The sequence below is a fragment of the Sturnira hondurensis genome, unplaced genomic scaffold (assembly GCF_014824575.4).
Source record: "Sturnira hondurensis isolate 20B ecotype Veracruz unplaced genomic scaffold, ASM1482457v3 Scaffold0006413, whole genome shotgun sequence".
Classification (NCBI taxonomy): domain Eukaryota; kingdom Metazoa; phylum Chordata; class Mammalia; order Chiroptera; family Phyllostomidae; genus Sturnira; species Sturnira hondurensis.
The window spans coordinates 39512105-39535435 of NW_028079044.1; the positions used below are offsets into that span (position 1 = coordinate 39512105).

Here is a 23331-nt window from a genome sequence, read left to right on the forward strand (position 1 = left end):
GTTGGCCTCGGTCCTAGACTCCCAGGAAATTAGTAATGCCTCGTGGCCTTTGACCTCTGCATTTACTTCCTGGAATCGGGCTCTGGCTCTGACTGGCCTCGGGTGTCAAGGCTTCCAGGGGCCTGGACTGAAGTCTGCCTGCAGCTGCTCTGGCTCCCTCGGGCCCCTTATCGGACCATGTTCCCCCATAGGCCCTGAAGCCACAGGAGTCTGTTGTCCATGCCTCACTGTGAGTCAGGGCATGGAGCAAGGGGTCGCAACTATCTGAGCTGGAAGAACTTCATGCACTTAAAATAACTCAACAAGCACATTGGTAGCACTTACTGTGTATTCAGCACTGTTCTCACTTTTCAGATAAGGAAACTGAGGCACACCAGGGTTCAGAAAGATGTCACAGAGCCGAGAACTGCCAACGCCGGGAAACTAGCTCAGACCCAGTAACGCAGGTTCTGCGCTCCCACCCCTTACTGTGCTGCTTTACCGCGTGCAGCCATCACCCAGTCCCAGCTCTTACTGATTCAGTGAGTCCCTGCAAAAGAAGCTCTACCACACAGCAAGGGTCACACATGTGGTAGCTGCTGTGATTAGTACAGTGCAGTAAACGGCGAGAGCCGAGGCCAGAAGGGATGCAAGGGCACACACTTGGTTCAGGATTTCCCAGGTGGCAGCTGTCACCGGAGGCCGACAGGACGCAGTAAGTCACACGTGCACATGAAGCCTCGGCAGTGTCATCCTGTTAAGCGAAGGGCAGTGGTATGCTTTGTAGTGTGTAGGGGGACACAAGCGGGTGTAAAAAGTGCATCTGTGTGTACGACCCCGCGGTGCCCGAGGGTGTGCTAAAACAGTTCCTTGAATGAAGAGTTTTGAAAGGGCTTGGTGAAGAAATTTGATTCATATCTCCTTGAGACAACCCTAGGTTTGTCGTACCCATAACTATTCTTCCAGATAATTCCTTGTGGCCATTTTCTTAGGATTCATCCCTTTTTTTAAAGTCAGGGTGCAGAACATTCCGTATACTTCCACAGCACCAAGCCCACTTATCCACAACTAACACTGGCTGGGTGCCTGCCACACAGTACATGCTCAATAAATCTGCGTGGAATAAATAGAGTCACCTGTTCATAGAAGGCTTCTTTAAATATCCGGTATTTGCCTCCTTACCCAGAAGCAAAGCCTCTTTGCTCTCTGAATCCCGCCTGACTCCAACAAGGAGCACAGATCCCCACAGCACACAGCACGTTGCGAATGACAATAAAGGCACATGGGAGCCCTTACTTGGTTCGGGCACTGCTCCGGGACCTCTAAGTGCGGCGACTCTTTTACTCCACACAGTCACCTACAAGGCAGGTCCTTTGACAGGCACAGGGCAATGAAGCCCAGAGAAGAAAGGAACTTATTTAGGTTCCCTGCCTAGGAAATAGCAGATGCCTGCTCTCCAGCTGCCCCAGGCACAGTATTTACCACCCCATGTGTGGCTTATCATGGTCTAACCTTGATCCATGTCAGCATTAGCCTGGGAGCTGTCTGTGATGGGGCAGGGGTGTTCCTCACGTCATTCTTCAAACAGTCAATAAGACAGGCTACCTAGGCAACCTAGGCAACACATCTCCAACACTGAAAAAATAAAACCAAGGGTTGTGTGGTCAGACACATCTGGGTCAAGCTTCAGCCTCTCCAATCCTTAACCTTGTCGTCCTGACCACGTCACTTCATTCTCTCAGAACCGTGGGTTCCTCTCCATAAAATGGGAGAGATACTAGCAGTGTTCCTTGTGAGAATTAAATGAGTTAAAGAACAACAAGTGCTTACTCAAGTACCTAGCAAACCTCCCTTCACACTTGTACTCACGTAGAGGTTTGTTTGATAACCATTCTGCCGAAGGTTTGCCTGGGGGCCAGTGGGGACCAGTGGGTATTCATCGATAGATGAATGAATACAGATGCGTCTCAATTTGGGGACCCAATACAGTGAGAACCACACAGAAAGGCTAATTGTATTTTGGCCACTTCAAAACAGATCTTATTTGCAGGGTACAGGCTTCATTAAATATGCATGGTGCCTAGACCACAGCGCAGGAGATTTTTAAATGTGGTACCCGAACGGTCAAGTTCATTAAGGGAAACCGGCCTGCCCCTTACTGGCTGGTCCCTCCCTGTTTTCCTTTACTTGGTGCCATTCCTACGCCTGATGTTTTACCTCAGTGCCTTGGATCACATCCCATCATCTCCCGGCACATCTCTATGACAATCTCTTAAGTGAAGGACACAACGTGGCTCTTTCTTGCCACATAGGAGAGAAGTCATCAAAACTCACTTTTTCCCACCACTCCATCTTTATCAGCTATATGCTTCTTCCTCTAAGTACTAATGCAAACAATGCTAATTGGCTAAGTTTATATCTGTCATTGATTAAGCACAATGAAAGCATCCACTACATAATAACTGAGGTGAACACCTCTGAGGGTGTCTGACCAGCTCAAAATGACCACAGGGGATGACTCGGGACAACGAGAAAGGTATAGCACAACACTGCTGCTGTCCATGATAGACTGGATCAAGGCTGGGACAATCAGAGTCCCTGTCCAGGGCATACAGAATCGGGATGAGGAGGGGCAGAAGATAGTTGGGAGAAGAAAGAGGAATCTGAGAAAGCACTTGAGAGAGGTCCAAGGTCTGTAGCCATAGTGAGCAAACTTGAACGTGGTGAGAAGCCACCTGCTAGTCTGTGACTTGAGTCACAGAGATATCGTGCACAGGAAATGAAGTAGAGAGAAAGAAGGAGAAATAAGACAGCCAGAGCAGAGTGCTGCCTGGATTCTTGCTGGCTTTCCAATTCACCGTTCTCCTCCTCCCTGAGGCCTTGCTGCGTCTTTGCTCCGAGCCCTGTCAAAGGCCCCTGTTTGAACCTCAGGAACACCCCACCACGTGGTGTGGTTTTGCTAAAGCTGCCTTCAGATGTTTGTTCTTGGGAACCCCGAGAATCCTAACTTAACCCAAAGGCAAGACTATGGTTACAATTAGGGTTATCAGCAATAGTCCTTGCACCCATTCAACACTGTGCCCCTGTACAGACTGCTTATCATTGTTAATGTCTACTACAAGCAAGTGCCAGAGTAACACTGCTGAAGCAGCTGTCCAAGAACTACTAGCCACATAGCAGCTGGAGGTGGAAGAGCAAGCCAGGGAGAGGGAGTGGATTTACTCTAACTATAACTAATATGAGAAGTCATCAAGTCATTGGCGATAATCCCATCGGCAAGAGTCCATCAAGGTCAGATGACTGCATATCAGTAAGAGAGTAGGCGGAAATGTTTTTCTATCGGGAAGGAATAAAACAGTGAAACAGATGGATTGCTGTTTTGAAGGTGAAGATTACGGGAGTACAAAAACTGGCTATGCTCAGGTGGCTCAGGGGAAAAAAAGAAATGGCTCCCATCTCCACGGTTCCGAAGAAATGTGCTTTTTTCTTCCAGATGCCAATAAGGCTTCATGCAACTGTCAATTTAATAATGGAGGTGCCACCGGAGATTCATATGGAACAGAGATCAAGTGTAACAGACAACGGGAAAGGTGGTTGGTGGGGATCCGGATTAACGAACGGTGCTTGAGAAAATGGGGCAATAAAAAGATCAATAGAGAGCCAGGCCATTCTGCAGGACCTAAGGGTTTCTTTGTGGAATATTTTAAAAGCAGAGCATTTTATGGACTCATCTCATTTTCAATACACTAAGCAGTGTAGCTCAGGTACCTGTCGTCATGGCAGACGTGGGGACATGATGAAACTTACGCTAACCATTGAGTTAGTGGATGACCGGTAAAAAGGAACTTGGTCAGATAGCTCTCTCTCTTCAACATGGCCTTGCAGCTACGTCAAGAACAACGGAAACACTGTTCCAGAAAAGAAAATGCAGTAATTGTGTTGCTTTAGACAACTTGGAAAACCCAGGAGAGAACCAAGAAGAAAATGAAAAACATCCTTAAGCCACTGCAACGATTTTGGTGCATTTCTCTCCGATTTTCTTTCTTTTTCTGAGTATGAATAGTATACTCTTTTATTTTACTGCATATACACTATGTAAAAATAACATTTTGATACTACTGTATATGGTGTTTTTATTTGTTTCTTTTCAGCTAATATCTAGCAAGAATTTTCTTTTGTCATTGCATATAATTTCAATGCTGCATCATATTCAATTGTGTGGTTTTGCAATAACTTAACCAACATTATTCACATGGCTTCTGTTTTACTGTCTACTACGATGCACTATATGTTTGTGTCTTTCTAAAATTCTGAAGCCCTAATCCCCAATGTGATGGTATTAGGAGGCAGGGCCTTTGGGAAGTCCTGGGGGTGGAGCCTTCAGGGATGGGATTAGTGCCCTGATAGAATGGCTTGCTTTCTCTCTCTCCCCCCATCACACAGCAAGGAGGCAACCTTCTGCAAATCTGGACAAGAATTTTCAGCAGGCGCTCAATTGGCTGGTGCCTTGATTTTGGACTTCCCAGCCTCTAGAACTGCAAAAATACATTTCTGTTGTTTAATCCACTCAGTTCCACTACGGTACTTTTGTTATAGCGGCCTGCACTATGACACTCTTTTTTTTTTAAACATTAAAACAAAGAGAGCTATTTATTTCTACTTCCTTCCATGCCCACTCCCCACGATCTATTCCCACCTTTTCTGCCCAGCTCTGCCAAGGCAGGCTGACCCCTGAGGACTGCATTACCTGTGATCACTTGCCATCGAGCTTTGGGTTGTGTTTACCTAGCAAGAGGCAGCAGCAGGAGGCAGCAGGCAAGAGGTTTGTCTGTTCTCTCCTTCCCACCCTGCTCAGACTCGATGGTTCTGTCACTGGCTACGCCTCTCTGCTAAGGTCCCTCCATCAGCTGACCCCTCTTCCATGGCTCCTGCTCTGCACAGACTCTGCTAACAGACTCCCTCCCTTCACTCCCTCTGGTCTCTGCTGCTGTTAGTCCCTGGGTGACTGAACAACCCAGGTGGGGTCCTTTAACCTCTGCTAAGGAATTGTTTCTGCAAATAACCTGCGGATTCCCATCCGATTTGTATTGGAAGTTTCAATGAACTTGAGTATTACACGGTCTAACTCTGTGAACATCGTTTGTTTGTAAAAAGCACAACAGAATTATGGAATGCACCATTCCAAATAACTAGAGGCTCAATGCAGGCAAACTACTCACACCAAACTTATGAAACAGATGAATGGTCTAGATTCTAGAAACTTCTTCCCTGACGTTTTCAGAAAGTCTCCCTCAAGTCCCCCCCTATAATGTTCACAAACCACATATATCCCCCTTCCCTGCAGCCGTGGCTCACGCTGTCACCACAGCCGGAGCAGTCCTTTAGTGTCCACCCGACTTCTAAGCTCAGGCTGAAGTTCTCCCCCCTTCCTGAATTCCTGGAGCCACGCCCCTCCCCCTTAGACTTAATGCAGCTGTGCTATGCAATACGGTAGTCACATATGGCTACTCAAATTACTATAAGTTACAAATCCAGCCCCTCTGTCTCACTAAGCACATTTCACGTGCTCAGGGGCTGCACGGGCTCAGGCTACCGTCCTGAACAACGCAGATGCAGCATGTGTCCTGCGTCTCAGAAACTTACACTGCACAAAGCTGTCCTAGAGCACTCAGTGATGAGCATCAAAGTATAAATACGCTCCATTTTTCTCCAGTTGCAGAGTCCAAGTGTGATAAGAAAGAGGCTGCCTTCTTCATCCTGAGTCCAAACAGTGCTGGGCACACAAGGAGATGCCTACGTTATAACTGCACTCGGTGACTTGACTAATGACCATGACTATTTGTCAGCTGAACATTAAAAAGACAAGAACTATTAATAATTGAAGCAAAGGTATAGCGAGAGCATAGATGGGGCAATTTGGAGGTAGTGGTGGTGGGGATTCTTCCAGTCCCCACCATCATAAAGGCACGAATGCTGTGTCCTACAAAATGTCTTCCACATGCACTCATAAAGAACCTGTGTAAGATGCTAGGGGTGATTCTTCAACATGTTATGTAGCCTGATCAAATGGAATCATTAAAAGGACCCAAAGGCACAGTTTTATGTGAGAGCCTCCATACCATCTTCTAGACCAGTCTGCAGACGATGGTACTCGTACGCTCCTGACTGTGATTCCGGACGACAAAGAAACTGGCCTGTGTCAGAGCACGTTCATGGAAGTGATACAGCTCTACCTCCCTCCCAGTGCCTTCTCTCATCTCTAGCTTGAGATGATTGCAGAAGTTCAACAAAAACTCACTATTTGACTTATTGGAATAGCCTTATAAGGTACATATCCCAGCCTTCTCCTTACGTCTGCAAAGAAGGTGTTTTTAGATATAGATCCACTTCTTATCTACCATGTACTCAGATCTGTGCTAATAACCACTTTGCCGAAGTCTCCTTTTAATCCTCATGGCAACTCTGTGGACTAGGTATCTTTGTTCTTTTTTTATGACAGAAAAAGCTTACTTTCTGAGAGTAAGGATACGTCATTTGCGTATGTTTGAGGGACAGAGCCGGGAGAGCAAGTCATTGAGTCTCTGACTCCGAAGATCATGTTTGGGTCGCTCTGTGAGAGTGTATCCTATCCTATGAGCAATGAAAGTAATGCTGGGGATGAGGGCTGGCCAGGCAGGGCATGATACAGCCTCACCATTCTCTCTCTCTCTCTCTCTCCCCGGACAGCTTCTTCCCCCACGAGGCCTCTCCCCGTATTCATTTGGACGAACCTTCATCAGAAGGGACTTGTCATATGCAAAACCACTGACGGGCAGGCTGGTGAAGGAGGCATACGTGGGACTCTTGGAGCCTGTCCCCCGAGCTCTGTCATTTGACATAGAACAAGATTTAATGCGAATAAAGGTTAGGAATGTTTAGTGGTCAAGTAACTGGACTTCCTCCAAGGCATACATACATTCCGATAATTCCTCAATTTACATGTTCAGCACCAATTCCCCTTAGAACTCCATACTCAAGACAGCCAACTGCTTTCTTAAATGTTTCAAAGGCACAAACAGAACACGTTACTGCTGACGTCTTTATTTCCCAGTCCAACCGTGGACTTGCCTCGTCCCATCCATCCTCCACACAGCTGCCAGGGCACTCTTTGACAAACGTAAACGATCACTAACAATTACACCAGTTTCAAGTGTTTCATTCTGTTACACGTCATCTGTCTATGATTACATCGTGGGCTCACCACCCAAAGTCAAATCTCCTTCCGTCACCATATACTTGACCCCCTTTCCCCTTTCCACCTCCCCCCGCCGCTCCTGTCCCTCTGGTAGGCACCATACTGCTGCCTGTATCTGTGAGTTTTTGTTGGTCTTCTTTATTTGTTGTTCCAGTTATCTATTTTACATATGAGTGAAATCTCATTATTCTTGACTTTTTCTAACTAATTTATTCGGCTTAGCATGATATTCTCAAGATCCCTCCTATATAATTTTATTAATGAGTGTCACCCCAATCAATATAATACAATTTAGAAATAATTAAAAAACCCAATAATTTTTATTATATTTACTATTTCATTTGAGATCTTCCTGTTATCTAATTTTATCAACATGATTCAATAAAAATGTTTGTGTAACAGGAAGAAGTGTAAACGAGATCTCATCACTCCTCTGCTTAAAGCCCTTTAATGGCCTCTCATTACACTGGATGAGACCCTATTTCAAATTTTGAATGTGGCTTCGCAGCCCTTCAGGAGCTGGCTCTTGCTGTGTCCAGGCCACAGAACGCTCCCTTGAACTCCGTGGTCCAGCGTGTGGTTTTGTTCAGTTCCTAGATCATGCCAATTAAACTCTTCGGTGCGTCTGAGTTTAGCACATGCTCTCCCCTCTGTCTGCTCACTCCTGCCTGACTCTTAGCCTGGCAACCCTCCTGTCTCCCTGTTACCACTTAAATGGCAGGGTAATCCCCCACTTAGGACCTCTCATTCCACTTTATATTTTTCCTTCATTACCCTTAACACAGTTTTTCAGTATACACACAGGCACACCTCATTTCCTGTGGATAGGGCCCCCACAAAAATGTGCTAACTGAGCCATGCTGCAGGGGCCGTCATGCTGTCCCTGCTCCCGAGACCTCACCCTGTCACTGGAGAGCGGTGGCCACTCTCGCGGATCTCACGAAGTCTCACTGCAGGTTTTTCCAGCCACCAGTGGCCCATTTCATGATACTTGTGTTGGCTTTCATCCGATCCAGACAGCCCCTGATACCTCCCCTTTATCCTCTGCTTCTTTGAACATCAGGCGAGTCTCTCTTTTTTAAGATTTTATTTAATTAATTTCTTTAGAGAGGGGGGAAAAGAGGGAGAGAAACAGATCAGTTACCTCTCACATGTGAGTCTTTATAGAAAGCAAATTTGAAACCTTGAAAGAGAACATGATTCTCTGTAGAACTTGACTTTTTACATCTATAATTATATGATTTGGGGGGTTTCTTTGCTGCTGTTCTAACACCTTCCCTTGCATGCCTTTTCTTTCTGCCTTTTTAGTCAAAACCAGATGACAAACTAAAAGGCAGGAAGAGAGGCCAAAACAGAATACATATAAGCAAGGGGAGCACAATGAACTGGGTACCTTAAGAAAGACTGAGTGGCTGACCATGCTCCAGGGCGGTACGACGATGCTCACGGGCTGAAAGTGTGCACTAAGGGCGCTGTGCCAGCCCATGGGATGAGCCACTATGGGAGTGTTCAGGGAGTGGATAAAGAAGAAGTTAAAATATACTATGTTGAACAGATAGAGATTCGAAACAATTTTTTGGAGAAACCATTAAGAAAGAAGTAGTTATAATGAAGCTGTGCCAAAGCGGTGGCGTTAAATGAGACAGGCCTAGGTGCTTTTCTCTGTGACATCTATCTCTTCTCTAAGCCCTAAAATCCGTTAGGACAGGATTTCTACTGTGTGCCCTACCAGACTCCTAGTACCTGGCTTGGGACTCGGCACAGAGCAATGATAACATTTATTCACACCGTAGCCAGAGTTACAGCAACAAACACAGCAAGATGTCCAAGGACACGGGCTTTGAAGAGAACGCTTGCTCCACCACTTTCTAAACTGTGTGGCCTGGTGTGAGCCTCATGATTGTGACTCGGTTCTTTGATCTGCCAAATAGGGGTAATAATAGCTCCCATCTCGTAGGGTATTTGTAAGGATAGAATGATAAGGAAAATAGAGTGTTCCGAACACAGCTGATACCATAACACGCACACAATAAATGGTAGTGATTATTGTTGCTGCTGCTGCGTCCATTCACCAGGGCCTCCCGTAGCACCAGGGGTTCTGGGTCCATGGACCAATTCTGATATGACTTAGAGAAGTTAAAAGCCCCAGTGTTTGGAATACTCATTGGTCTGAAGGATCCTTGAAGGAAGGGACTGTCTTTGCCTAGTACAGTATCTTGCTCAATATAATAGATGCTCAATAAGTGTTTAGTCCATTGAATACTCCAAGCTGTCCTCATACAATCTGGAATGGATCTCTCAACTTGAAGCCGTCTCCGGCCTTTGGAGAAACCAGATTGCTTTTTCCTTTACTCCTGGGCAGTGGGATTTCAGCTGAGTCAACACAGTCAGCATCCATTTCAAGGGGCAAATAGATCAAGTCTTTCTCAACCTTTTCTTTCTAAGCCCAGGGTTTAAATAGGATAGGCTCCCTGGAGTCTAAGTAATAATTACCACAATTATCTTTACTGTCACAGTACTTAGTATCTACCAGGAGCTATTTTAAGGATGAGAAAACTCACGTACTGGCAACACCTGACCCCAGTACTGGATTAAACCCAGGGTCCCCTGGGCCCCCAGGAGAATGGTCTCACACAATAGAAACTGCCAAGCTGTCATAATTTTAACTCCTATATGACGCGGAGAAGACAACAAAAGGATAACTTATTTCAAGATTAAAACTGTGCTGATTTTATGGAGTAACTCACTAAGCTTTTGGAAACTTGACTTTCAAGTCCTTTAAGCCCAGTTTTGTCTCCAGGCCATTGAAAGTTGAAAGCCAAAAACAAAGCCAGGCGAAGTGAAAAGCCTGCTCATGTCACAGAAGGAGGAATGGCAGGGTGTGTATGAGGGAACCAGGCTCTAGCACCTGGCCTCAGACCTGCGCTTTGAACCCACGGGGATTGTACCGCAGAGGGTGGTGGTGATGGAGTTCCCATCTGGGGCTGTGAGCTCAGCAGAAAGTCTAAACAAAAGTCTGTCCATGCCAGCTGTGCATCACAGCCCATTTCTACCCTCTTAGGAAGATACGGAACTACTCAGACGGAAACTTTTTTCTTCAGAAGTATTTAAGGTCACACTTCCTCCTTTCTGAATGTGTTCTGAAGGAGCAGAGTAGAATTCCTAAGAACCAGTGTGTCAGCCTACTGGAAAATGAACAGGATTCGCTCACATTAAAAAAGAACTTGCCGCTGGCCTACCTGTCAATTCCCAGGAATGCACTGTTTATCACTGAGTGGATACCTAGTTCAGCATGTAGTAGGTACACAATAAAAGGTGTTCAATGAGTGAATGAATGATCAAGTATGCTCATTCCACTTTAGCATCCTAAAGCAGGTATTATAATGTTAGACACAGGCTGTACTCAATAAGTAACCCTCCTAAAAATCAGAAGGGAAAGAGGGGGTGGACTTTAAACGCCGCACCATCAATTTGCATTTTGAAAGGCAAATAAAGATACACGGATGGTCAAAATACTGCCTTTGACACTTCAAGTCCCAAGGGACTGTGGCGATGGGACTCCCCCACTGTCCTGTTCTCGCATGCACAGGTGGCCTGCACACACAGACACCCTCAAACACGTGTTCCTCTATGTGCTCAGATAACATGTACACAAGACAGTCGCCATCTGTATATTTGTTAATCAAGGCTTTGTTTACACTGCACTTCTACGGGAGGGGAGGAGTAATCATTTGTGAGCTTTTTAGACCCACGTGAGAGACATTTTTCAGTTCATTCTGTGAGCAAATGTGATGAGCTCAATTCTCAAAGAAATTCAAGCCTGTAGAAGTGGATAAATAAGTATAAATGAATTCATTTGACTGAGTGACATTTTCGTTTAATTAGAGTGGAAAACCAGCTCTAAAACAAATGATTCTCTCTGACAAAAAAAAAAAAGGAGAAACAGATCCTTAATTAATAAATTTCTACTAGTTCTTCTGAGGACTGAGAGGGGTCCTCAGTGTAGGGACACAGTGGGGAGGGGAAGGGGCATTGGGGAGACAAGGAGGAAAGAACCAGAGAGAGGGAGCACAAAAGGTAATGCATATTTAAACTTTTAGAAACCAAAAGAAAATTAGAGACCATTTGTTTACGCCTTAGTGCATGTCAAATCCTACGAGACCAAAATTATTATAGTAAAACTCTTGGCATAACAAAACAAATACCCAAGTCTCAGGAGAGGATCAATTTAAAACAAAACCAAACAAAGCAAATTTAGGTCATTGAAATCTGCTCTGATATTATTTCATTTCTTTCTCTTTTCCATGGTATGGTCTGAATTTTAGGGACACAAGTGACAAAAGAAAAGTCAAATTTCCTGAACCTTAGCGGAATAAGTAGTTGCATTTGTAGTTTGCCATAAACACGAATTATGACGACCAGCCAACACCACAGAAGTGGGATGAACTGAAATGCTTACTCAAATGCTTCTCATATATTTTCAGACTCTCTGTACACTACCCTCATCAATGTTTAATAGCTCTCAGTGCTATACCCGATTAATTTCTTGGATATAACTTGGAAAGAGTGAGCCTGCAGATGTATTCATCAAAGCCACATCACCTCTTACATAGCAGACATTTGAAACCTTAGAGGTCACTGTTAGTAATTTTCCATGCACTCATTCATGCCAAATCAATTTCAGTTAAATCAATTAAAATGGCAACTAGCAAAATGTCAAGTCATTGATTTAACAAGATTAAGATTGCTCAGGATATTTGGGGGCATTGGGAAATGCTACATTGGCATCTCTACTTCATTGTGGTGTCAAGTTGGGAGACAAACAAATCTGAGTTCTTGGTGCCCTAATATGCAGGAGACAGTTCAGCAAAACTACACATCTCCCGGTTCCCAGTAGTCCAAACTAACGGACCGTGGAGGATGGAGAGTGAGAACTCTGTGACATAAGGAAGCTATTCAGAGTCATCTTAATGTTTACCATTTCTTAATCTATCACCACAGGTTGCCTAGTCTCTTGAGTTGGCTTCTCTCTGTCCCTTCTTGTAACCAGCCTTGTCCAGGTTGCCAGCATCTCTAACACAGATTACCCCAAACAACTTCCTCACTAGGTAGGTATCTGGCCCGTGTCATCCTTCTCCGTGCATCTCCTTATCTTTTGTCGTACAAATCTGGTCAGGACAGTCTCTGGTTCAAAGCCTTTCACTGGCTCCCCACTGTCTTAAGGAACTTTAAATTCCTTAAGGAAAGTAGAAAAACAAGGCCTTCGCTTCACCCCTGGGCACCTCCCTTGCCCTTCCGGCCTCACTTCCTGCCTTATCCTTTTCCTCATCACTCACCCCTGACCCTCCCATCACACTAGCTGTACCTTCCTCACATTCCTGGGATGCACCAAGCCTCCTCTTCAGTCTTGGCTTCACACCACTGTTTCCCTCAGTGGGGACATCTTTCCCACCTGCCCTAATTACTGCCTCTTCCTCTTTGAGATCTGAACTTCCTGAGGGAAATGTTCCTGACCCCTCAGTGCTGGGTAAGCCCCTCTGCTTACTCACACTCCAAAGCATAGTTAACGTTCCCCTTCCCGTCATTCACCACGTCACTAGGCTTCCTTGTTTGATGAGGGTCTTCTTCATTAAAATGTAAAATCTGTCTATCCGAGAACCATTTCCAACTTGCTCAGTGAATTTCACCAACACCAGTAAGGGCCTGCCACATGGCAGGACCAGTATATATGCCCTGTTTTAGTAAATATACTTTTATGGCATGGTCCACCTCTCCAAGGTTCTTACGGTCCTGGCAAGTTTGTATTTGATGACTAGAGAGAAAATAAACACACCCTGCTAACTATAGTACCTGGCTCAATTCAGAGGTCACTTATTCTTGTAAACTTTTCTGATATATTCCTTGTGGACTGGGTACCATTCCATCACAATCCCGGAATTCTCCATTGACCTTTGTCTTTCCTTACGTCTTTCACTTGACTTCAAGGGCAAAGACTGTCTTGTTCATCCCTGTATCCCTAACACATAACATACAGTGCTGGGTACATGGTAGAATCTCAATACATGTTTGTGGGTTTTTTTGCCAAATTATTATTGTAAAGGAATAAACAAGAAAGCAGGAAACTAAGAATGAAGAGCTAATTTCAGAAAAGAACAGATTTTAATTCCTGGCTGGGGCACAAGGCTGGGCCATTCACAGTGTAGTGTGTGGTGCCTTCTGGAACTGGAATGTAGAAGCCTGGATACAAGCAGTGCCTTAAACATCTCCACCATATAGAGCTTTATTCCAGGCACTGGGCATTGGTGTTCCCCCAGAAGGCCACAGAGAAAGCGGATAATATAAAATACTAGGGACAGAAATTCGAAAGCATGTAGATGACATAATTCTCTTATTTCTGCTCAGAAAGCTGAACCAGCTCAGCATCTCCCTGAAAATGAGTTGGATTTTCTCACCTCTAGTCCACCTGCCACTGTCCTATTACAGTTGCCTTTCCCAAAACTCCATAGAAGATTCGAACACCATAGAGCCCAGATTACAGGGTGTAGATTTACCCTGAAGAAATCAATGAATGTCACTGTGGAAAACCCATATATGTGTCATTCAAGATCCTTCAAATCCACAGTCAAACCACAAGGTCACGGTGAAATAACAATGCAAACCCATGGCCATCTTAAACTGTCCAAACAAGAGGCATCAAATATATTGCTTATTCCACCTGCAACATTTAAATGCAAAGCGATCAAGGGCAAAGAAGGCTGAGATTGGTGATTTTTGCAAGGTAGACACAAAAGTGTTTAGAATATTTGGGTTTCCCTAAAGGCTACTCTCTGCCATTAAACTACCCCCTTAAACACTGAGTTGTACGGAAGTAAGGACGAGAATACTTCCTGATAGAACATGTCCAAATTAGAAAATTGCGTCCTGCTTCTTGCACTCGCTGGTTGGAGGGGCCGTCGGCAGCACGCTCAATAGGCAGGTGCTGCTCTGCCGCGAGGAATGCGGCAGCTGAGAAGCAAGCGCCCATCACAAGCCCCGCTTCGAACAAAACATGGTCCTGAGTGAACTGGCCAGAGTGGAATCCCGGGATGAAAATGAAACGGGAGTGGGAGCTGGCTTGGTGCAGCAACTCCTGCGGATCAGCTGACACGGGGCACTGCCCCCCAGGAGGCCGTGTGTGGGCCTCTGAACATAAAGCTTAGATGATAGCAAACGCCCGCGAAGGTGCAGGCACTTGATTAAGTTAGAAATATCCCTGGTCACAAACTCTGCACAACACGGTGGGAAGATTTTGAAAAGTGATGGGAGCAAGGTCAAAGGTGGCAGTTTGAGGAAATGTTATCTTTGATGCAACTGGGAAGAAATATTTGGTGGGCAGATTGTAATCAAATAAGACTGAAGGAAGAAATGGTAATGAAAGACCCCAATCACATATAAATAATCTGCACAAAACCCTATAAAATGACCTAATATCCCCATCCACCACGAGCCCCAGGGCAGTTAAATGGGTTTTAGGAGAAACCCATTCTATGTCACTGAAAGTATCTCTCAGAAGAACATTTAAAAACTGAAAATATCAGGCAAGATGAGTCAAGGCAAGTGGGTGGCTTATATATTTTAGAGCTCGTGCCAAAGGTGCGGATTTTATGTGGGAGCCCTCGCCATCATCTTGACCAGTCGAGGCAACAACAACAACAACAACAGAAACAAATCACAGGGAAGAAAAAGGTCCTGGGTCATGTTGCTCATGGAGAAAGATCACCCAACGTGGCCTTGTAGCTCCTCTCGTGTTTAAATGATGAACCCAAACAAACTGATATTGCATTCACTGCTTTGAGAAGCTGAAGTTGAAAATGAACCAGAGTTAACGTCTAGAACGAAAGGGCAACAATTACATTAAAATCAGGAAAAGCAGGACTACTCTCGGCTGGGTACCGTGCTAAGATGTAGGAACACAAGGAGAAATCAGAAGACAACTGAGGTGGTCTGCGGCCTACAGGTGACGGACATGGACAGACACTGTCCACCGTGCCTTCATGGAGGCTGCTCCTTCTGCCTCAGGCCAGCCTTTGCCCACCCATCCAGACTTTGATCCTCCAGCTCATGCGGTCGACCTTTGGCCAGTCTTCCCCTATCCCCCTCTTCCAGTTCTGCGCTATCACTGTCCGTCTGTGCATCTCCACAATACGGTGGCAGGCACTTCTTAGCTTCGCTGCTAGACTGGGCACTCCTTTGTATCCCCAGTGCCCGCCAGCACACAGCCTCGGGTTCACCGGATGGAAGAACAAAAAAGGACGCTGTGTAATGAGTACAACGTCAGTGGAATGAACAACGTGCTGAGCAGTGCAGAAGAGGGAACGATTGGTTCTGCCTGAGAGAGGAGCTAAGGTTTCTCAGAAGAGGTGCCATCTCATCAAGGCCAGGTCCTTCGTGAGCTCTATCACACCGTATTCACAACGAGTCCGTGAAATAGAGCCCATCCCCATTTTTACAACCGAGGGATCTTAACCTCTGATAAGTGACTTACCCAAAGTTAATACATCTATAAAATGCCCAGAATGGCTTTCGATGGGATGTTAAAGAGTTTAAGTTTTATTCTGTAGGCAATTGGGGGATATCAAATATTTTAAGGAGGAAAATAATGTGGTCAGAAATACATTTAAATCGTCTCTGGCAATAGAAGTAGGAAATTAATTAAAGGAGAATGAATGGGTCAGGGCAGGGACTAGAGATCAAATAATAATTCGCAGGTTACTCTCATGGCCTATGAAGGAGCCGAGGGGGAATGAATGAACGGAGTGGCAGGGGCGGTGTTGAGGCAAGCAAAGACTGGAAACCCATTTTACAAGCAGAATCCAGAGGATTTGGTCACTGATTGCCGATGACTGGTAAAGGGAAAAGAGTAACCACAGGTGACTCGAGCTTCCATATTAGGTGATAAAGTGAGTAATGGCATTATCAACCTTGAGAAGAAATGTGTGGGGAGAACAGCCTAGGGAGATGGTGAGAAAAACAATGGGGTTAATTTGGGGTATCTTTGAGATGTCAGTGGAATATCTAGGGGAGTTTAAAATGAGGAGCTGACGCTTCAGAGACATCTGCAATGTGTGTGAGAGTCCCGATGAGGAAGGGGGTGGTTAAAGCCGTGGGAGTGGATGGGACTCCCCACAGAGCATGGAAAAGGAGAGGACCCTAGGACAGGGAACATCAACATTTGGGGAGTGGTAGGGAGAGGCAGCTCGCCACCAGCCTGTGGAGGAGACATCAGAAAGAGAAGGGGTGACCAAGAGAGTCATCATTATGCTTGTGAACACAGGTGAGGACCAACGAGGGAAAGCTCAAGGTAAACCCAACAAGAGGGCAGAGGGGCTGAGCAGAAAGTGGACATCGGATTCATAACACCAGCAGCACAACTAAATGAAAGCCAAGCAGCAGCCTGGAAGTTCAGATGGTGTGATTTGAGAGACACTAGAAAACCCCCACACATACTTCCATATGCAAAGAAGGGAATCTGATTGCCCCAGGTGTTCTTCTCTAGAGGCTGGAAATACGAGATGTTCTTCTTTAGAAGAGAGACAAGGATGCATTTCTCAATGACCTTTGTGGAAAGCCATATCCTATTACCTGCACAAAGATGCTAAGTAGATTTTTTTATTGAATTAATGAGTAAACCATAAACACATTTGACCTGAACTTATTTTGAGATAATTTACCATAAACTCTCAGGAAAACAGGGGCTTCTTAAAATGGTAGTTCCTCCAGGAAGTGTGAGCTGAGACTTCTAGAAAGATATAGTAATTTCCCCAAAACCTCCAGTACAAGGTTAAAATATATTTTTGTATGTATTAAAGCCACTCTCTAATACTGTTAATACACTTTTCTCATTTTAAGAATACTGGACTGGAAGTTTTTTTTTATGAAGATAAACATATATGCATGATAAAACCCAGCAATCCCCCTCTAGCTGCTTACCCACTGAAGTAAAAACTGATTTAATATGAACACCTGTATGTGAATGCTTCTAATACCTTTGTATTTGCCCACATTGGAGACATCTCAGGTGTCTCTCTGCTGGGGAATGGACAGACAAATTATGGTACATGCATGCTGTGGAACACTAAGCAATGAAAATTAATGACCGAGGGATGCGCACCACCGCACTGAAAAACCTCAGTGCACTGTAGTCAGTGAAAGAAGCCAGATTCTATGATTCCACTCGTATGACATTCTGAAAAGGGAAAAGCCAAAGGGACAGAAAACCTATCTGTGGTTGCCAGAGTCTGGGAGCGATGAGAAGGGGTCACAACGAAGGGGAACCAGGGGGAGTATTTTTTGAAGTATGGAACTTTTTTCCCTTCACTGTGGTGGTGGTTACATGACTGTATGCTTTGTCCACACTGGAAAACCTGAACACTAAAAGTAAAAAATTTATCATATGTAAATTATATTTTAAAACAGTGAGGAAAAGAACACTTGTCTGGGAATCGGGAGAACTGGGATCCAGTCTCAGCCATGCCACTGACGGGCGGTGTGACCGTGGACTGTCCCCTAATCCCCTTTGGGTCTTGGTGCCCAGATCTGTAAAATGAGACTGGAAAAATTCCCGAAGAGTCTACTGCTATGATTTATAAAGACTTCCTTCTTTGAGCGAGGTGGTGGACCAGATGGCCCATTTCGATTCCGATGGACTGCTTCACTTGCTGAAGTATCGTTGCGGGGGCGATGGGACTGAAATACCCAGTCTGTACACGTGCTTCCGAAAAGTCTTCTTGGATTGGGAAGTCGTGTCTCTAATTTGTGTTGCTTCAAAAGATGGAGCTTTGGGAAAGTCCATCTGGTTATGAGATTTGCAATTAAAATTTGACACATAGATTTGGACAATGTGGAAAAAGTCTTTTGGGAAACACTAATGCTTAATGAGCTATAACTGGCCTGAGTAAACAATTATGCTTTTCTTCTCTCTTTTTTTTCATTGTGTAGGCACTTATTAAAAAGGCATTTGAAGATGGATGTTTTCACTACCTTCGTCTGCCTTACCCTCCAGTGGGAACGCTGCTTTCTACTGTGTGCATTTACCTAACTCGAAGTTGCCGTCCTCTTTGCACACTGCCCGGGTCTCTGCAGACAAGGAAGACACTGAAAAGGACTCAGGGCTGGGTCCTTACTCTAGTGCCCCTGGGGTTGAAGAAAGCATTTACAGCTCTAAAGGGAAGCCTTTAAGAATAAAAGCAATCATCTCGATGACAATACCAAAAGTTTGTATTTTTAACCTTGTAAAGTAGGGTCCCACAAATCATGTCCAGTGATTATACTTGCACATAGAGGTGTTGTTGGGACACTGCTTTGCCTAATTCATTTAGGGTTGTCTGGGGTTGCTTTCCCATAATATGACCCACAAGGATTAAAATACGTAACTGTTGCACCTTTTATACAAAAAAATCTGCCGGCTCGCTTTCATAGAATATGTCACAAACTATGCTATACGGCTTCTACATAACGTTTCATTCAATCATTAGCACCACCATGAAGCAGGAATTATTATTCTCACTTGACAGATCAGGAGAAGTTTGATGGGTAAAAATTTGCTGTGGAGCCAGATAGACCTACACTATGCTTTTACTAGTTGTCTGACTCTGGGAGTACTGCTTAAATTCTCCACCCTCAGTTTCCCCATGTTAAACTGGGGCCAGGAGCTGTGCTGATCACAGTAGGCCAAATGTCAGGAGTAGATGTGACAATTTGTGCAGTGCTTTGTACACTGTAAACACTGAACACTCATTAGCTGTATGAGAAAAGCTTTCAGTATCCCTGGGGTGTTCTCTTCCTAGAAATATTGTCCATTAATAAAATGCTAATGATGCCCATCAAATGGCTGGTTATAGATTAATTGGAAAGATCCCAACATAGTTTGCACCACTGCTCTGCTCTGTGCTACATAAGGCACCGTTCCCTCTGTCTCCCATGAATCAAGCAAATGGAAAGTATAATAATGACATTTCCAGCTCTGCACTGCATTTCCCAAGGGAGAATTGAAGGTGCCCTAACAAGGCGGAGTTTCCTACGAGAGCATGCAAGCAAGCTGGCCCCCCGCATCAACACCCCTGCGGCGCCAGGGATGGGGCACAGAAGACCAAAGGGCGGCATGGAAGACGGAACCGCTTCAAAGCCCCTGAAGGAAACAACGTGAAAGCAGGGCCAAACGTTGATTATGTGGCTGCAAATGTCAAGTCGTTCCTGGGCCACTGTGAATAAAGGCAGGGAAATCAGAGGCCAGAATTGCAGGTAAAAGACAGCCCTGGCTGGAGATGATGAGCGGGTTCAGGAATTGCTGTCAGGAGGCATTAATAGTGCCTATAAATGGATATATTTACTAGGTATCCACCACCCACATTTCTTACATGCCTAATCGTTCTTGTCTCTTGGCCAGCATCCAGACGGAGGAGATCAAGCAAAAGGCAGGCAAATCCTTGGCTTTCCTTGTGTGAGTTCGGGTAATTCACACTGGTGAGGACCGGCTCTTTCTCCCAGTCTGTTTCTGACCATCTTGGTCCTATTACTGACCTGGGGCTCCTGGGTGAAAATGACTGGTGTAGAGTTAAAAGTTTGAGACAAATTTTAAGAGCGCAATCAAAAGTTGGAAAAGTCGGCTTAATTATCTATTATTTTATTTCCTCTAGAAACATGGCAAAATGAGCATTCAAATGGGTGCATCTAATTTGGAGGTCTGATTACAAGCTGATGCAACTGATTTGATGTTTGTGCGTTTAATTTCTCCATCCAAATTAATGTTGTTTCCTTGAGAGAAAATATTTAGAGTCTACTCATTTATCTCATTACGGAGTTGATTTCCAAGTTTGTGGCAGGTTCTTTCAAATGCCTCCGGAGGTAGCAAGACTTCATCCCCTGAGGAGGGGGTTCCTCTTTGGAAACGGTGGCCACGTATTTAGCTCTTGATCTCATAAATAAAGTAGGTAATCATGCATGGTAAAACATAGCAGGTCAAAAATAAAACTTGGAGAAAACAAACAATCCAATTAAAAAATAAGCAAAGGATCTGCATAGACGTTTTTCCAAAGAACATACCCAAAAGGTCAGTAAGCACAGCAAAATGTGCTCAGCATCGTGAGCCGTCAGGGAAATGAAAGTCAGAATCACAATGAGGTACCACGTCACACATATCAGAAAGGTTATAATAAAAAAGACAATAACAAGTGTTGGCAAGGATGTGGAGGAACTGGAACCCTTGTGCACTGCTTATGGGAATGTAAAATGGTGTAGCTGCTTTGGACAAGTCTGGCAGCTCCTCCAATGGTCACATGTGGAGTTGTCATATGACTCAACAATCTCACTCCTAGGAATAAGCCCAAGAGAAATGAAACCAGGTCCACACCAAACTTGAGCACAAATGTTGAAAATAGCATTATTGATAACAGCCAAGTTTCAGAAACTATCCAAATGTTTGTCCACTAATTCACAGATCAATAAAATGTTACACGCAGGCAAAGGAATATTACTTGGGAATAAAAAGAAGTGAAATGCAGACACGGGCTTACAACATGGGTCAACCTGAAAAACATTAGCCAACATTAGTCAAAGTAGCCAATCACAAATAACTGTGTATGAAATGATTCCATTTATAGAAAATGTCCAGAATAAGCAAACAGACAGAAAGTGGATTCGAGGTTTCCAAGAGGTGGAGGTTGGGGGTGTTGGGAGGAAATAAGGAATGACTTTCATGACTTTCTTTTTCTTAAAATTGAGGAAACATTGGCTTATAACATTGTATAAATTTCAGGTATACATTATAATTCAATATATATATATATATATATATATATATATATATACACACACTACTGCACGCTCGCCACCCAAAGTCAATTTTCCATCCTTCAATTCTTATTATAGCAAACCTATACCCAAAATATTTTAAGGCAAATCCAGCTGTCTTTAGAATTTCTATTTTCAGTCAAAAACAAAAAAAAAAAAACCTTGCCAACTTTTTATGTTTTCAAAAGAAACCATCTTTTTGATAAGGCTATGGATTTTCTAAAGGCTGCCTGACATGAAATGTGTTTCAACATTAACATGTAAAGGACAAGCAATAAGAAAGGCAATACGAGCGCAGACAAAATATCTAAGGGCTGGAGAACGCCGCCTCTTCCAAAGGGAATAGCGTGGAAGGATTCAAAACGCACAGCTTTTCAAGGCTAAAGGAAGTGACAACAACTGAATTGAAAAGGCTGAACCTAGCATTACCTTCCCAGAACACAAACATATATTTAGCTTAATAGACTGGAGTACTATCTCAGGAAAAATCTTATATATTATGCATCTAGGGCAATGAAAGCTGTAGAAAATGATTTTGCAAAGCAAACAGGCTTCAGGCTGACAGCAGCAGAGAGAAAACAGAGTCTGAGGCGCACGTGACAAATTCGGGTCTCATTTTTTATATATCACAGGAGGGAGACAGGAGAGTGGGGGAAACCTCAGACACTAAATAGAACCTGACAGAGCAACGCCTATGATGGAAGCTTACAAAATGTATATTTTTCTGATTATTGCTGTAATACAGCTTTGTACTAGGAAAACCGGAAAATACAGAAAACACAAAGAAAAAATTAAAAGCACCCACAATCCCACCACCCATAGAGAACTAATATTAAAATACTATTCATTTGTAGCCTGTTTTCTATTTACATATAAATACATGATTTTTCCAAAAGTGGGCTCATATTGTAAATAAAATTATATATATATATTGTTTTCACCTACTTCCTACTACTTCTTGAATACTTTCTCATGGTATTATATATTCTTTGAAGATGGAGTGTAAATGACTTCATTACACCAGATCTTATGATATTTTTTGTTTTATTTTAGAGAGAGGAAAAGAAGGAGAAAGAGAGGAAGAGAAACATCAATTGATTGCCTTCTGTACATGCCCTGACTGGGGATCGAACCTGCAATGCAGGTATGTGCCCCGAGCAAGAACTGAACCAGTGATCTTTTGGTTCACAAGATGATGCCCAACCAACTGAGCTATACTGGCCAGGGCTAGATCTTATGAATTTAAGCAGAACCACTTCATTCCTTCCATATTGCTGGACCTCTAGGTTGTTTCAAATTTTTCAGTTTTAGAAATAGCACTGTGTCAGACTTTCTTGTGGGAAGTCTTTGAATCTCTTATTTACTTCTTCAAAGAAAATGAAATATACATCAATATGTCAAATGCAAATTTAACTTACTCAATGTACCAGTACCTATAAATTAACCAGTGGGAGTCTCCGGAGACCAGCACCAATAATGCATAACAAATAAACAATACTATTTTCCTATCACTTGAAGTTTGCATTTACCATCTGGAGTGGGCATCTTTCAGGCAGTACATTACTTCCTCCAGGCAAATCAACTATTATGGGGTTAATCTAAATGCAATAACATGAAACTCGGCTGACCCAGATTTCTCCAATATCAGTATGCATGCAATTACAATATTCTATGGATTGAAAATACCCAAGGCTCGAAGATACACACTTTATTATCCTTTCATTTAAAGTGATATATAATGGGCATTAAGATAAAACAAAGGTTTATAGCCAACAGAGGTTGGCAGCAACCCCATCTTATGTAGACCTACCCATTCCACACAGTGCAACTTAAGGTTTTCTTCCAATTCCAGCCATATGCTCTCACTTCCAGTGATAGGATGTTTAAGTGCTCTCAACATACTGAAGTTATTAATGGTTCTTGTTTAGAATTACATGATACCAACATTCCAGTTTTAAATTCCCTATAGCCTATCGTTTGAAATGGTTCCATTTTCAAGATTCTAAATAGTTTCTCACAAACTCTAAAGTGTGCGTGTACTTACATAGATACACAGAGACACATTCTCCTAAAATGCTTTTCTCCCATCAGTCGGTGGGAAGCAAAGTAAAATGAAACATGACTAAAAATCTCACGTACATCACTGGTCACAGGAACTATGGGATCACACAGAGCCTAAGACCCTCTCGGCGCTGGTGGTCAGACGGAGGCGGCTGGGGCCGAGGTGCACAGCTGTGCAGCTGGCACCCCGGACAACTGCAGGGGTCCTGACCTTTGTGACTGGTGCTCTC

At 43.9% G+C, this 23331-nt stretch overlaps 1 protein-coding gene across 3 annotated transcripts in view; it reads right to left on the bottom strand.

Annotated features, from left to right (window-relative positions):
• SAMD12 (sterile alpha motif domain containing 12) overlaps nucleotides 1–23331 on the bottom strand; it is a 335623-nt gene that overhangs the window by 128159 nt on the left and 184133 nt on the right. The window lies entirely within an intron of this gene.